This window comes from Thalassophryne amazonica, chromosome 6 (genome assembly GCF_902500255.1).
Source record: "Thalassophryne amazonica chromosome 6, fThaAma1.1, whole genome shotgun sequence".
Lineage (NCBI taxonomy): Eukaryota > Metazoa > Chordata > Actinopteri > Batrachoidiformes > Batrachoididae > Thalassophryne > Thalassophryne amazonica.
The window spans coordinates 48507338-48523391 of NC_047108.1; the positions used below are offsets into that span (position 1 = coordinate 48507338).

Below are 16054 nucleotides of genomic sequence, written 5' to 3' on the forward strand. Positions count from 1 at the left end.
TTTTTTCAGCATCATTATATGCAAATATTGCTGTTTTGTGCTTGTCCCACACCCAGACTTTTGATCTTCAATGATAAAAATGAATGGTAAAAAAACGTTTTTTCTAATGTTTTAAAATATCTCTGAATAAAATATCAGTAAAATAATCAAAACATAATTGGGGTATTCAATGTCATACAACTGTTGTGATTTTTTTTTAAACAAAATGTAGTTGTCCTACACTATTGCCGTAATTTCCACTACAACACTGTAATGTCCCTTTAAACAGTTTGTATGAAAGATTGTTTGGGTAGTTTCTATGGCGATAAACAGTGACATCAGAGCACATGTATATAGCGCCAAATCACAAACAGTTGCCCCAAGGCACTTTATATTGTAAGGCAATGGTGTGGTGGAAATTACATTTACAATGCCAATAGTGCCCGTAGTTAAAGAATCACCCATAAATCTCATTGGAACGGCACCAAACAAAAGTTCCAGCATCATCACCTTGCCCAATGCAGATTCGAGAGTCATCACTGAATATGACTTTCATCCAGTCATCTACAGTCCACGATTGCTTTTCCTTAGCCCATTGTAACCTTGTTTTTTTCTGTTTAGGTGTTAATGATGGCTTTCGTTTAGCTTTTCTGTATGTAAATCCCATTTTCTTTAGGCGGTTGCTTACAGTTCGGTCACAGACGTTGACTCCAGTTTCCTCCCATTCGTTCATTTGTTTTGTTGTGCATTTTCGATTTTTGAGACATATTGCTTTACGTTTTCTGTCTTGATGCTTTGATGTCTTCCTTGGTCTACCAGTATGTTTGCCTTTAACAACCTTCCCATGTTTGTATTTGGTCCAGAGTTTAGACATAGCTGACTGTGAACAACCAACATCTTTTGCAACATTGTGTGATGATTTACCCTCTTAAGCGTTTGATAATCCTCTCCTTTGTTTCTATTGACATCTCTCGTGTTGGAGCCATGATTCATGTCAGTCCATTTGGTGTAACAGCTCTCCAAGGTGTGATCACTTCTTTTTAGATGCAGACTAACGAGCAGATCTGATTTGATGCAGGTGTTAGTTTTGGGGATGAAAATTTACAGGGTGATTCCATAATTTATTCCTCAGAATTGAATGAGTCCATATTTTTTTCCCCTCTGCTTGGTCTAAAAAAGTAACAGTTACTGACTGCCACAATTATTTTTCCTGATTTCTTATAGTGTTTCTTAAAGCCAGAAAGTTGTCATTTGAAATGACTTTAGTTTTGTGTCATGTCTGTGATCTGCTTTTTATCTACAAAATTAAACAACTGAATGAACATCCTCCGAGGCTGGTGATTCCATAATTATTGCCAGGGGTTGTAGAAGCTGTGTGATGACGTGCGCAATGTGAGTGTCCAATTGGAATTGGTTCACCGTCACGTTTTTCCAAAATCCAATCGTAGGGCAGATTTACCTCACGTGAAAAGCCAAAATCGTTTTCAGGAGTGATGTGTTACTAGTTGGCTCATTTGAATAGCCCCCTGTGTGCTCAAATGAGTATATACTATTAGTACATACTCGGTGCGCCCTGCGCCATTACGCACAGCGATCAGTGAAAGCAGGAGCACACGGAGAGCCTCTGATGACAATCTCACGTGCTCAAACAAAGTGTGTAACTATCAGGATTGCTCCACTAGTTTGCATGTGAATGTTACTGGATTAACTCTGTTGCTTTCTCTGTGTAAAGCACTGTTTACCATATCAATGGACAACAAAACGCATAGACCATTTTGTATATATTGTTCAAAATGTGCACTTGTGTTTAGTGTTTGAACATTTTGGTTTTACAGCCTTTCACACAAGACCTCATATTACCTTTATAAAGTGTCAAAACAGTTTTTTATTATAGTTTGCTGTAGTGCTGGGCGGTATACCGGTTCATACCGAATATCGGTGTTTTTTTTTTTCCCTATGATATGAATTTTAGAAATACCTCCATACCAGTGAGTGCGTTGCACAGAGCGGCAGAACGCTGTGCCCGCAGGGCATTGTTTGAGTGGGGACAGTTTAGCGGTTGTTTTTATTCGTTCCTCAATTAAACGTGCCTTTTTTTTGTGAGGCAGCCCACGATGCAGTTCTCTGGCGTGGACTGGACCATCAATATCTCCCAGTTCACCAGTTCAAGTTACTGTCCCTCATGGAAAGGAAAATAATAATAATAATAATATCCTCCACTCTGTGTAGGTGCTGTGGGATTTGCTGTGGCTCTCTGCCGAAGTTGGAAAGATAGATAATTCTGGAATCAATAACTTCAAAGCGAATCACTGTTTTAAATCAAGTCCCCCCCCCCCAAATGAGACACCCTCCATTCTTTGTGAATGACATTGATCTTGACATGCAGCTGGCACTCAAGGACCGTCAACAAATTAGCATGGCAAAAGGAAATGCTTTGATAAAAAAACTCCAAAAAGTCACATTTATGTTTGTAGTGCCACCAAACTCACATCACACATCAATGAACTCCCTCTGGTTGTACTACAGAACTTAGGATTGAGGAAAATACCATTATATAATTTCATGGACTTTTTCTATTGTAATAAATGTGAATAAAACTCAACTTTTTATTTACAGCTTGTAGTGTAACCAAACTCGCATCACACATCAAAGAGAGTATTACAGCACTTAGATGGGGAAAATAAACCTTTATGTATTTGGGGGGATTTATTTTTTTTTTTTAAATTCTGATAAATATGAATAATTACATTTTAATTTAACCTTTCTTTAACCAGGTTAGTCCCACTGACATATAGATTTCTTTTGCAAGGGAGACCTGGACAAATTTCCAATTCATCTAACCTGCATGTCTTTAAATGTGGGAGGAAACTGGAGCACCCAGAGGTTACAGATGTAGAATCTATATTATAATAGCCATGTGGCCTCTCTGTGTGTGTGCATGTGTATGGCTTTGATAACGCAAAAACCGGGGAGAGCTAGCATTTGCCGTTTGGTATGCTTATGTATGTTGGGTCAAGGATGAATGCTGCGAAAACGGAAAGATCGTAGAACAAATATTTCTGGAGAAACTAGCAATTTTAGCTACCCAGCAACCAATAGACAATAATAACATTTAAAACCTCAAAACCCCAAACTCCGATGGTGCACTGCAGCACAATGCGGTTCATGTTAGTTTAACAGTGTTGTTAGTGTTACTGACTTGTTTTGTACTTCAATTGATTTAGTCCATTTAGTAATTAAGTGTTATGTTGCTCTTACCACAAGTGAGTCAAGCCTCATGTTGGCACCATGAGTGTAAACTGTAGTAGTTCTAATGTCTTCAGCCACTGTCTTTATTTGTCAAATTAAAAGCACCTGCTTACAGCAGCCATGTGTGCAACTTCAATCAAAGACAAACTGTGGACAGCTGACATTTGCCGTTTGGTATGCTTCTGTATTTTGGGTCAAGGATGAAAGATGCGAAAAGAGAACATTGACAGGACTAGAGATGGGTATCGAGAACCGGTTCCTTTTGGGTATCGTTAAGAAATGATTCGACCCACCGACATCAATAACCTTTTTACTTAATGATTCCCTTATCGGTCCTTCAGAGTGACTGTTGTTTTGGAGGGTGTTTGTCAGGAAAATTATAATTTCTCTACACTGATTACAGACCCTGCAGCGGGTCTGTAATCAACTTTTCTGCAGCGCGGCTTTGCTTTGAACCTTGAACCAATAGAAGCAGTGATTCGCAGATCAAAGCAGTGCTTCGATCATTGCTTCGTTGATTTTTTTTTCTTTCGCTTTCCCCCACTAAAACCCTAAAGAGCATATGGCTGTGAGTATTATTTACCTTTTTTACGTTAAACCAACCTGTTATGGTCTTCTGAAACAGTTGATAGATGTATTTTATAACTTAAAAACGGGACCGATGCTAACACGTTAGCATGTCTATGGCATTTTCAATGTTAAAGATAGCATTAAGCAGGTGCAGCCGTCAAGCGTTTGTTGACGTAAAAGAGTCAAATGTATTACAAATTGTAATTTTTAAATTTATTTGTTTATATATTAATAGCAAGCACAACAATAACAGTAATAACTAATCTAATGATTAATACAATTTTAGAGAAAGAGACAAAAAGAACCTAAATAAAAACAGAAAATATAAAACCAACTAACAATGGACATACATAAATACATACAGAAATAAATAAGTGTTTCCTGTGAACACCTAGTGACTTACACCTCCACTTCATCCCTGTTTTATTTAAATTTAATGACATTTGTTTTGATCAAACCACATTTTCAATGTGTTAATTTCATCAGTGATTTCCTCCAGAGCTATCTGCCAAGCTAGAAAACTGCGGCATCCTAGTAAGAGCAGAATACTACTGGAATGAATTTGAATAAGGAAAGTTGGGGTGTTTTTCTCACCAAAATGAATGCTGCACTCACTGCAGTTGTCTGGAATACAACCCCTGGCAAAAATTATGGAATCACCGGCCTTGGAGGATGTTCATTCAGTTGTTTAATTTTGTAGAAAAAAAGCAGATCACAGACATGACACAAAACTAAAGTCATTTCAAATGGCAACTTTCTGGCTTTAAGAAACACTAAGAAATCAGGAAAAAAAAAATTGTGGCAGTCAGTAACGGTTACTTTTTTAGACCAAGCAGAGGGGAAAAAAATATGGAATCATATGGAAAATATGGAAATATGGATTTCTTAGTGTTTCTTAAAGCCAGAAAGTTGCTATTTGAAATGACTTTAGTTTTGTGTCATGTCTGTGATCTGCTTTTTTTCTACAAAATTAAACAACTGAATGAACATCCTCCGAGGCTGGTGATTCCATAATTTTTGCCAGGGGTTGTAGTCCCAGATTGCATTTCAGAGCTTCTAGAATTCAAACATTTTCATGCACGTAGTGTTGGGGGGTAATTTTGGGTTTTTAGCTTTGTTTTTCACCACTTTCATCCCTGTGAATATGTGAAATTGTGAGTCACTTTTGTGCGGATTAAAGTTACTAACTGGGACTCCTGTCTTGTTGAGTGAAAGAAACGAGTATCGTCCTCCGTTCTGTTCACACAGCTCCAAACGCTGCGCATTTCTCTGCCGAGTCAAGTTAGAATGATAGAATCCAGTCGGAATTAATAAATTCAAAGTAAAACACCGTTTTGTTTATTTTTATTTATGTCCAGAGATCAAGGATACAGTGACCAATTTCATATTTATTTACTTTAAGACTCAATGAAATACATAGAAAACCTGTAAAGCCTACTTTTAGTACAAAATTCACAAGAGGTATCGATAAGGGAATCGGATCGATAAGCAGAATCGACAGATAAAATCTTATCAATGACCATACCTAGATAGGACTAATATTTTTGGAGAAGATATGGATATTAGTCAACCACACTGACAAATGAATGTTGCTGACTACTTTCTGGACTCGCACACCATTCCTGCAAAACATTAAGACAGCAAATTAACATTAAAAAAATGACATAATTAACAGGAAATAAAAGGGTTGAGTTCCTGTTTTAAAAATGGTTGAGGTCAAAGGTTCTAAAAACATTCTGGACTCATGTTATTCCAGCTCATTATACAAGCTTTGCTTAATGTATTACCACCCTTACATGCCAGTTACCCATTTTATAAACACTACCCAATCGAGAGCCCATGGATCCCCACAAGCAACAAGCTACTGACAAACTAATTTGGTTGGACCTGACAGCAACATAACCCCGGACTTCCTGTTAACACCTGACTTTTTAGAAAAACAGACAGTGGACCTGTGTGTAGTTCCACCAGCTGTTGGCCAAGTGAAGAAACACTGGCTCAGTGTTTATGTGCCTCACATTCACAGTATTGTGCAGGTAAATATGCAAGACTGAAGGAGATAGACACACCCTTACCCACTTCCCCTCTCAGGCCGTCTCTCTTTTCTGCTTACTCCCACTGCTTGTAGGTGGCGCTAGAGAAGGGCTGCTTCATTATGTAAGCCTCCCTATACTCTTTCTGCTCCCCCCCTTTCCTCTCTGCCTCACAGTACCATCACAGAATGGCGCCTCCTATTGAGTAAGTAGCAGCTTCTACAATATGTCTGCAGTAGAAGGGGAGGGATGGGAGGAGAGGAAGGAGGGTTGCTGGAAGGGAGGAAGAGGAGGGACAGCAGGAGCAAGACAGATCAGGGAATGTGGGAGAGCATGGGGTGAGGAAGCTGGTTAGAAGAGGAGCAATGGAAAGGGGTGAGTAAGTGAGGGTAGAGGGACTGTGAGGGGGAGAGATGAGAGGAAAGGAGAGAACAGAGTGAGCAACGGAAGTGGAGGGGGAGGGGATGAGGAGGCAGGGAGGTCGAACAGAAAGGCTCACAGAAGTGGGGAGGGAGAGACCGAGGAAAGAGGGTGAGGGAGAGAAAAGGGTGAGCAAAGAGGGGGCCATGGTAGGCACAGGGGAGACAGAGGTGGGAGGAAGACAGGGAGAGACAGCGAGCGAGAGAAAAAAAAGCCAAGGATAAGCTGTGTAGGAGGTAAGGGAGGGAGAGAAGGAAGAGAGAAAATGCAAGGGAAGGCTTCACAGGAGCTCTTCTGAAGACTGATGGCTGAAAACTGAGGTTTATTCTTTAAACTGTGCATGACAAAGAATACAGGCCAACAACAGATTTCAGTCATTTGGCTGCCTCATGAAAAGTGATAGACTTGTTTACACCTCTCAATCAAGGTGTGCTCACAACATGTGCCAGCTTCTGGTCATATCAGCATCCACACAGACAGAGGAAAAGTTGAAAATCATTACAAATCTGACCACCTGTCTCCAATCATCAGCTTTAATGAGAGGAATAAGTGGTAAGATCAAGAAAACCATGATGATCAAACACGTGGTATGAGGACACAGGTTATCTCACTTCACCTGGATGATTAGAAACAGTAACAGGACATCTGACTATTTAGTCAATATGTTTGCATATGTATGTGTTGGTCAAAGACAAAACTCTGCACACAACTGGCATCATTTCTTGTCATGTGAAAAAAAAAATTATAATTATATATATATATATATATATATATATATATATATATATATATATATATAAAGTTAGACGTGACACAAATGTGACAGGAGAATCCTTTGATGGCATCTGGCAGGATCTAGATTCAGATCCGAATCGGAGTCGCTGACAAAGAATGGGACACACCGCGCTAGCTTAGCACGCTAAGCTAACCATGAACGGACTTCAACTAGTTAACCTGTACCCACGTTCACAATCATGCACATCCTCCTGAGCGACAATTTCGTGTAAACAGACATACCTATAAAAAGAATAAACAAGCGTTCACTCTGACGACCTGAAACGTTAAACAGAAGGCTGGAGAAGTTACCCTGGCTACCGCAGGTAGCCGAAGCTAACTGCAGCTTTGTGGACAATATTTTAAGGTTTACCTGTGTTCACATCCAGTGCTCCCGTCTGAGTGAAATGTGTCACCTCAGGATGGCTGACTTTCACTTTTCAGATCATTAGAAGACCGTTAGCTCCTCGAGGGGAGAGAAGCAGCCGCCCGGTTGAGGGACCGAGACACACCGACCGCTCCTCCCCGCTCGGTAAACGCCGAAAGCCTCGAGGACGGACAGACACGGCTCTGCTGTGAACAACGTAAACGCTAGAGTCTCCGCTCCGTCAAATAAACGAGCTGAAGTCTGGCTCCGCTGCCGTCAGTAATAAGGCTGTGCTCATCCTCTGACAGACAATACACATCCAGCCTAGAAACTGCTCTCCAAAATGGCGCAAATAAAACAGGCGGAAGTGACATATCCGTAATTAGCATATATCGAGAGACGCTCGCGAGCCACAGTCGGCGAAACCTAACTTTTGATTGGTCTGTAAGTCAATTTAGCCAATTAAGCAAATGTATAGTCAAATATACAAAATCCATCTTTGTAAGGCTGCAGGACGCTTGTAATCTTGATCAATGAGCCTGTGGGGTAAACAACCCAGCGAGGTAGTTGCTGGATATGACCGATAGCGGGCGTACTTCTGGGGAGGGGGGTGGGGGTGGATGGTGGTGCAAGTGAGGTATGCGCATGCGCAATGCGGCCTCCTCTTAAAACTTTTTTGTGTGTGTGTGTTTTGTTTTTGGTGGTCTTAAAAACTAATAACAGCATATGAAAACAAAGAGAGCAAGTTTTTTTTTTCAACCAGAAAAGAACAAATTAAAAAATATACATGTTACCATTTACCAGTGGTTTTATTGCATAAAATTATACTAAGCTAAAATGTGATGTGTAAGTTTTTTTTTTATAATTAATACATAAACTGTGTTACTATAATCTTTTTAATTCGTTGCAAAAACCATACTTTTAAAAAAGGAATTTCCTAAGTGCAGTAAATAGATTAATAACAAAGAATATATATATATATATATATATATATATATGGATGTATATATATGTTGTAGAAGCCCATTTCTCATCAGTATGTTCTGTTTCCTCAGTGTTCCAGCCCTTGCAGTATGTGTGGGTACAGTTCAAAAAGGCAATTGATAGATGCAGCGTCTTTGACGGAGGTGCTGATATGGACTGTTCAGATCTCTTTACCCCGCACTGTGGGACTGGGTTCCACGGTTCAAGTGAATTCAGGTGAACTGATGTAGACCCTGTTAATCCCTGCGACATCTGAGTGGTATAGCTTTATTTATGTTTTTCATTCAGTTGCATCAGAAAGAAGGAGCAAAAGAAAATCAAGAAGTACCAGCGGCTGAAGGAACAACTGGAGCAGATGTGAAAGGTAAAGCCCAAAATGGTCCCAGTGGTAATAGGAGCATGAGGAGCTGTAATGCCAAAACTGGGAGAGTGGCTCTATCAGATTCCAGGCACAACATCAAACTCTCAAACTCCCAATCCTCTACCAGAGTCACCAAGACCTGTTGACAACTCTTGCGTTGGAAGAGATGATTGCGAGTACTAGGCAGTTAAAGAAGATAGCGAGGATATTTCCAGCACACTTGAAGCAGGTGCAGTGAATATTTTGCTTTGTGGTGCATAAAGTTCACTTGTGTTGGTCTGCTGTGTCGGCTCTCTGTATACAGACTCATACTGTATACAGCCCCCCCCCCCCCAACTGTAACTCCAACCGAGGTGAGAGGCCAGCTCCTCCTGCTGAAGCAGAGGAAAGCAGCAGGACCTGATGGGATCTCAGCGAGTCTGCTGAGGACCTGTGCAGATGAGCTCTGTGAAGTCCTCAGCCACATCTTCAACATGAGCCTCAGCCTGGGGGTGGTCCCCACCCTGTGGAAGACCTCCTGTGTGGTCCCAGTTCCCAAAACACCGCACGCCAAGGAACCGGCCCACTACAGATCAGTTGCCCTGACCTCCCACCTCATGAAGACCATGGAACGGCTCATCACCTCCGCACCGTGGTGAGCGACACCTGGGACCCACTGCAGTTCACCTACAGGCCCAACATCGGGGTAGATGAAGCTGTCATCTACCTACTGCAACAAGTGCTGACCCACCTGGAGACCGGCGGGAGCGCTGTGAGAGTCATGTTCTTTGATTTCTCCAGCGCTTTTAATACTATCAGACCGGTGCTGCTGAGGGGGAAACTGGAGGATGCAGGTGTGGATGGACACCTTGCTGCCTGGACCATTGACTACCTCACTGACCGCCCGCAGTACGTGCGGCTGCGCGCCTGTCAGTCTGAGGTGGTTAGGTGCAGCACCGGGGCCCCCCAGGGCACCGTCCTCTCACCTTTCCTCTTCACCCTCTACACCTCGGACTTCACCTACAACACGGACAGCTGCCACCTCCAGACGTTTTCTGATGACTCCGTCATTGTGGGTCGCGTGTCTGAGTGGAACGAGCTGGAGTACCGGTCGGTCATCACAGACTTCGTGGACTGGTGTGAGCGCAACCACTTGTGTCTCAACACCAGTAAGACAAAGGAGATGGTGATCGACTTCAAGAGGAAACCACCACCTCATCCACCGTAGAACATCCAGGGGGAAGACATAAAGACTGTGGACAGTCTCAAATACCTGGGTGTTCACCTCAACAGCAAACTGGACTGGACTCACAACACAGACGCCCTGTACAAGAAAGGTCAGAATCGCCTCCACCTCCTGAGGAGACTGAGATCCTTTGGAGTGAGCAGGCCTCTGCTTAAGACCTTCTACAACTCTGTTGTAGCCTCAGCTCTCCTCTATGCTGTCGTCTGTTGGGCCCCGGGCAGCACAGAGCGGGAGAGAAAGAGACTGAACAAGCTGGTCAGGAAGTCCAGCTCTGTCCTGGGCTGTCCTCTGTCTTCAGTGACAGACTGAGGCACCCTCAGTGCAAGAAGGAACGATACCGCAGGTCGTTCCTCCCTGCTGCTGTCAGGCTGTACAATAACACTGTGAAATAACCACAAATCACGTGCAATATTATTAATATGTCCACATATCATGTGCAATAACAACTCGTTTACAAATCCCTGCACTAATGTCACCTCATCACATCTAAACTCCATTTTACATATTGTAAAGAAGATGCTCCTATCTCCCTTTCAATCCCAATCATGTTTATATATATGCATATGTATATGTGTATGTGTATAGGTATGTGTGTGCATATGGGTATGCGTGTATGGGTGTATGTCTATGTATATGTGTATATGCATATGTATACATATATACATGTATATATGTATACATATACATGTATATATGTATACATATATATGTATACATATATATGTATATATGTATACATATATATGTATATATGTATACATATATATGTATATATGTATACATATATATGTATACATATATATGTATATATGTATACATATATATGTATATATGTATGTACGTGGGTGCGTATGTACTCGTATATGTGTATATGTGTGTATGTATGTATATATATATATACATACACACGTATGTGAGTGTGTGTATGTATATATATATATATATATATATATATAAATTATACAAAATGGGTTTGTTTGCATTTCTTTCTGAACACATATTAAATTGCGTAAAATGCAAGGGTGTTGATAATTCTGACCACAACTGTAATTTGGAAAAAGAAAAAAAAATGTCCTATCAAAGTACAATATGTACACAACGGATTAATATATTTTGCAGACAGTAATGGATAGTACAAATATATTTCCATCATGTAATTACTAATTTGTTATTGAGCTCTGTGTCACATTAGATAGTGAAAGCAACATGTATATTGAAGAGAACAGGTTTAGGGGTCCATTCCAAAAGGACTGAAGAATACATATTTTTAGACTCAGCCTCGTTTTTATTGTCATTCAGTTAAAAAAAAAATAATCACAGATGCTGTCATAGAACAATATATTGATGTACTGCTCGAATAGATAAAAACACACAATAAAGCACAGAATACCAGCCCAAGGTGTGTGAGACTGATAAATAGGTAAAAAAAAAACAAAAAACTATTGATAACTGTCTCTGTATCTGTGTACACACAACATACAATCTATATACATAAAGAGCTACGTCTGTCTATCTGTCTGTCTGTCCGGGATAAACTCCCAAACGTTTATATTTTTGTTGAGTGTATAATATGTAGCCCTAAAGACTATATATATTATGAATCCTCATGGCATGGGGAACAAGCTGGTATCATTAAAATTTTTTTTAACTGAAAATTACCCCCAAAATAGCCATTTATGTAAGACCATACAGTGTTGTACCATGTGCCGTAAACTCCCAAACTATAAACTATAATATGTAGCCCTAAAAACTATATATATTCTGAATCATGACATGGGGAACAAACTGGTACCATTTTTTAAAAAGTTGAACTGAAAATTACCCCCAAAATAGCCATTTATGTAAGACCATACAGTGCTGTACCATATGCTTTTCATGCTGCCACTTCTGTCTGTCTTTCTGTCTGTCCGGAATAAACTCCCAAACTATAATATGTAGCCCTAAAAACTATATATATTCTGAATCCTCATGACATGGGGAACAAACTGGTACCATTTTTAAAAAAGTTGAACTGAAAATGACCCCCAAATAGCCATTTATGTAAGACCATACGGTGCTGTACCATGTGCTTTTCATGCTGCCACTTCTGTCTTTCTGTCTGTCCGGGATAAACTCCCAAACTATATTATGTAGCCCTAAAAACTATATATATTCTGAATCCTCATGACATGGGGAACAAACTGGTACCATCTTTTAAAAAGTTGAACTGAAAATTACACCCAAAATAGCTGGCTGTGGGTATGACCAGGCAGATTCAAATTTCCAGCCCTGTATATGTGTTGGCCATCTCTGTTTATTTAATCCCTTTCTACAGCACACTCAGCACAGCACAGCCACAGCACACTCAGCAAAACAACAACATGCTTTGGCCGAGGCTGTGGGTATGACCAGGCATATTAACATTTCCAGCCAAACAACATGCCTTGGCTGAGGCTGTGGGTATGACCAGACAGATTCAAATTTCCAGCCCTGTATATGTGTTGGCCATCTCTGTTTATTTAGTCTCTTTCTTCAGCTACTTTATGTTCTCAACTGTTAAGCACCTGACTGTCATGTACAACCCAGTTTTCCTTCATGTCTGAATACATTCATTTTATGTTTGTAAAATTGCAATGGAAAAAAAAAACAGTGAAACACACCACTACCTCAATTTTGATTCACTGATATTTACATTTACTGTTACCTACCTTTTGTGTGTAATTTTGTTATAAAATTGATTGCAAAACAAAGTCTGCATGAAGGACTTCAAATGTGTCTTAGTTTGGGGAGTCCACCTCTTATAGTTCTGCTGGACAAACTTTAGCTCATTAACTATTATATTTATAAGACATCAGCATTACAAAAACAAATGTTGGGCAATTGTTTTGATTAAAATGATTGGCATTTGGCTTATGTCTAAAACAGGTTAACCCGGGCAGCACCCAGCTAGTAAATAATAAAGAACACGGGAGATTGCACATATGAAGATTGTACAAGGATAAAGTTGCTACCCGATGCTACAGTGTATTCTATATCCTACATTCTATATTGCACAGTTCTTTCTATCTATTGTATTTCACTGTCTTATGGCAGTTGGTTAAAAGCTGTCCCTGAATCTGCATGTTTTGTAACTCAGGCTACGGTAACGTCTACCTGAGGGCAGGAGGGGAAATAGATCGTTAAAGGGATGTGAAGTGTCCCTGATTATCCTCCTCGCCTTGGACAAGAAGCGCTGTTCTGCCATTTCACCAATGGTTGGCAGTCTGGCCCTAATAAACGTCTTTGCTGCCCTCATGACCCTCCCCAGGGCCTTCCTGTCTGCAAAGCTGCTATATTTCATGCCACAGAGACATACTACAGGATAGTACACTCTCTGCAGTAGTACACATTGTGATTCATTTTGATATTGTTACCTTTGTTGAATTTTGAACACATATACTTCTTCTAAGCCTGTATATCCCACTGATGGGAAATTTCACTTTTTCTTTATGAGATACTGACAAGCCAAAATGAGGTGGCTGGTAGAGGGTTAAACAAATGTGGGAAAATATTCTTATGAAATGAATTGAGCAAAATAATGACCCATGTCAAGTATAATGATCAGTGTAAATTATAAATGATAAGTCTTGAGTATTATTTTCTAGTTTTATCTGACATATTAATCTTTTTTTTTCACTTCAACTTTTCAGCAGCAAAGTCTTATTGTTTGTTGACCTATACTGTCAGTTGTTCTGTGTCTTCATTGCGTAACATAAGGCTATTTTCATTCATTAATTTTATATACCCATTCACTCCAATTAAGTGGAAAAAAATGTTATGTAAGGTTACATATTATGGTGTGATTATCTCCACATTAATAACAGAGTAACTGCAAATCCATAATGGGACTGTTACATTAGTAATAGAAAAATATTGTTGAGAATCAAACGAGAATAAGAAAATAGAAAATCAGCTTTGTTTTCTTCCCTAATAGTCCCAATTTGTACTTTAAATAATTTATATTACAGTAATTTCTAAGAATAGGCAAAAGTACCCATGGGCACGAAGACAGTAAAGGCAACACAATCTGACATTCTGATCCCAATCACATTGATCTTCACTCAAATGACTGACCTCTGGTCGACATTGCCAGAGCATTTCTGTGCAACATTTTGACCTTTACCAAAAAGAATTCTTTAATAGCAATTTCTGGGTCCACCTTCACTGATACAGTGAGGAAAATAAGTATTTCAACACCACGTGATTTTGCAAGTTCTCCCACTTACAAATCATGGAGGGGTCTGAAATTTTCATCTTAGGTGCATGTCCACTGTGTATGGAAGCCTGTTAGTGCCACTTGGAAAAAAAGGTTTTTTGATTAATTGCGAGATAGTATCTTTGCGAGATAGTATCTCGCAATTCTGACTTATTATCTCACAATTCTGACTTATTATCTCACAATTCTGAGTTATTCTGACTTATTATCTCACAATTCTGAGTTACTATCTCGAAATTCTGAGATACTTTACGAAATGCATTGCCCCCTACCCCACATGGTTATGGAAGTATGGAAGCCCGTTTGTGCCACTGGAAAAAAAGTTTTTTTGATTAATTGTGAGATAGTATCTCGCAATTCTGACTTATTATCTCACAATTCTGAGTTACTATCTCGCAATTCTGACTTATTATCTTGCAATTCTGACTTATTATCTCACAATTCTGAGTTACTATCTCGCAATTTTGACTTATTTGTTATGTGTCGACGCGGGTTGAGGAGCGGACCTGCGACTGACGGAACCCAGCGCTAAAATAACCAGAAAGCGGTTCCAATAACAAAACAATTTATTTTTCCACCCTCTGGTGCATAACAAAGTGTATGAACAAAAGATGCGTCAGACTGGTGGAGTGAAGGCTGGCACGCTCTCCAGCGCCTAAAAGGATCGAAGCCCGGTGCTTCTGGACTCACTTTACCGCCAAACACCCCCCAGGTGGACACGACAAACCGACTCTCTGCGAAGGATAGAAAAGGTGAGGTAAGTCAGCAGCTACAATCAATATCCTTCAAAAGGCACACACTATCAGCAACACATTCAGGTCTGTATTTAAGCTTTATGTAAATGAGCAGCTTCTCACAACAGGTGGAGGATTACCACTCCGCATGCCACGGCAGTGAGAAGCGAGCTGCACAATTCTCATCACAATTCAAATCTATTGCGTAACAAAATACCAAGTTACTATCAACAATTAGTCAAAAAATTAATCACCTCAGATGTGTGCTGACAGCATGTGTCCCTCACCCTTCTTCCTTCACAGGCACGATGTGTCAAACCCAGACGCGGTCCTCAGCGTCTCACAAACGAACATCACAAGGTCGAGTTCCCGGCAATTCTGCTTGAATCACACATGGCTTAAATGCAGAACGCCATCTCATTATTTGCTTCAGCTGAAAGTCTTTAAGGTTGCACGTGAGCACCATCCACAGGTGCTGCACATTACGTTGATGAGGGTGAAGGACTCTTCTGCCAGCACCTCCTCCACAGACAATAAATCAGTTTGCATACCACCTGGAGAGCAAAGAAAAGAAAAGAACACCAACATATCCAGCCACACCCCCCTAACACACAACATTATTATCTCACAATTCTGACTTATCTCACAGTTCTTATTATCTCACAATTCTGAGTTACTATCTCGCAATTCTGACTTATTATCTCGCAATTCTGAGTTACTATCTCGCAATTCTGACTTATTATCTCACAATTCTGAGATACTAAGATTGAAAACATCTTAAGTTTATTTCACTCTGGGTTGGAAAGTAAAATCACCAACAGAACACAGGCCATAATGCTCCCATACAAATCACTATGGACGAGTTGATTAATTAAATATTGTCAACAGCTACTAGCTGAGTATCCGTGAAACTCAATCGAACAGCAGGTAGAAGAAAACACTAACTGCCACTGTGACGATGAGATATTTGTTTTTCAGCAGCAGCAGCCTGACCTCTAGTGGCCACACGAAGTATTACAACAATCTGTTACAGCTGATCCCTGTTGTGATTCAAATGTTAGAAAGGCACTCAGAGTGTGTACCTTTGCTAAAGGAGAAATGATGTGCACTGCCATGATTATCTG

The 16054-nt window shown here is 40.2% G+C and overlaps 1 protein-coding gene across 1 annotated transcript in view; it reads right to left on the minus strand.

The window, feature by feature from the left end:
- adnpb (activity-dependent neuroprotector homeobox b) overlaps positions 1-7748 on the minus strand; it is a 56615-nt gene extending 48867 nt beyond the window's left edge. Inside the window, exon 1 of the mRNA XM_034172136.1 lies at positions 7399-7748. The gene's annotated coding sequence lies outside the window, so the exon portion shown is untranslated. The remainder of the gene's footprint in view (positions 1-7398) is intronic.
- Between the last annotated feature and the right edge of the window lie 8306 nt (positions 7749-16054).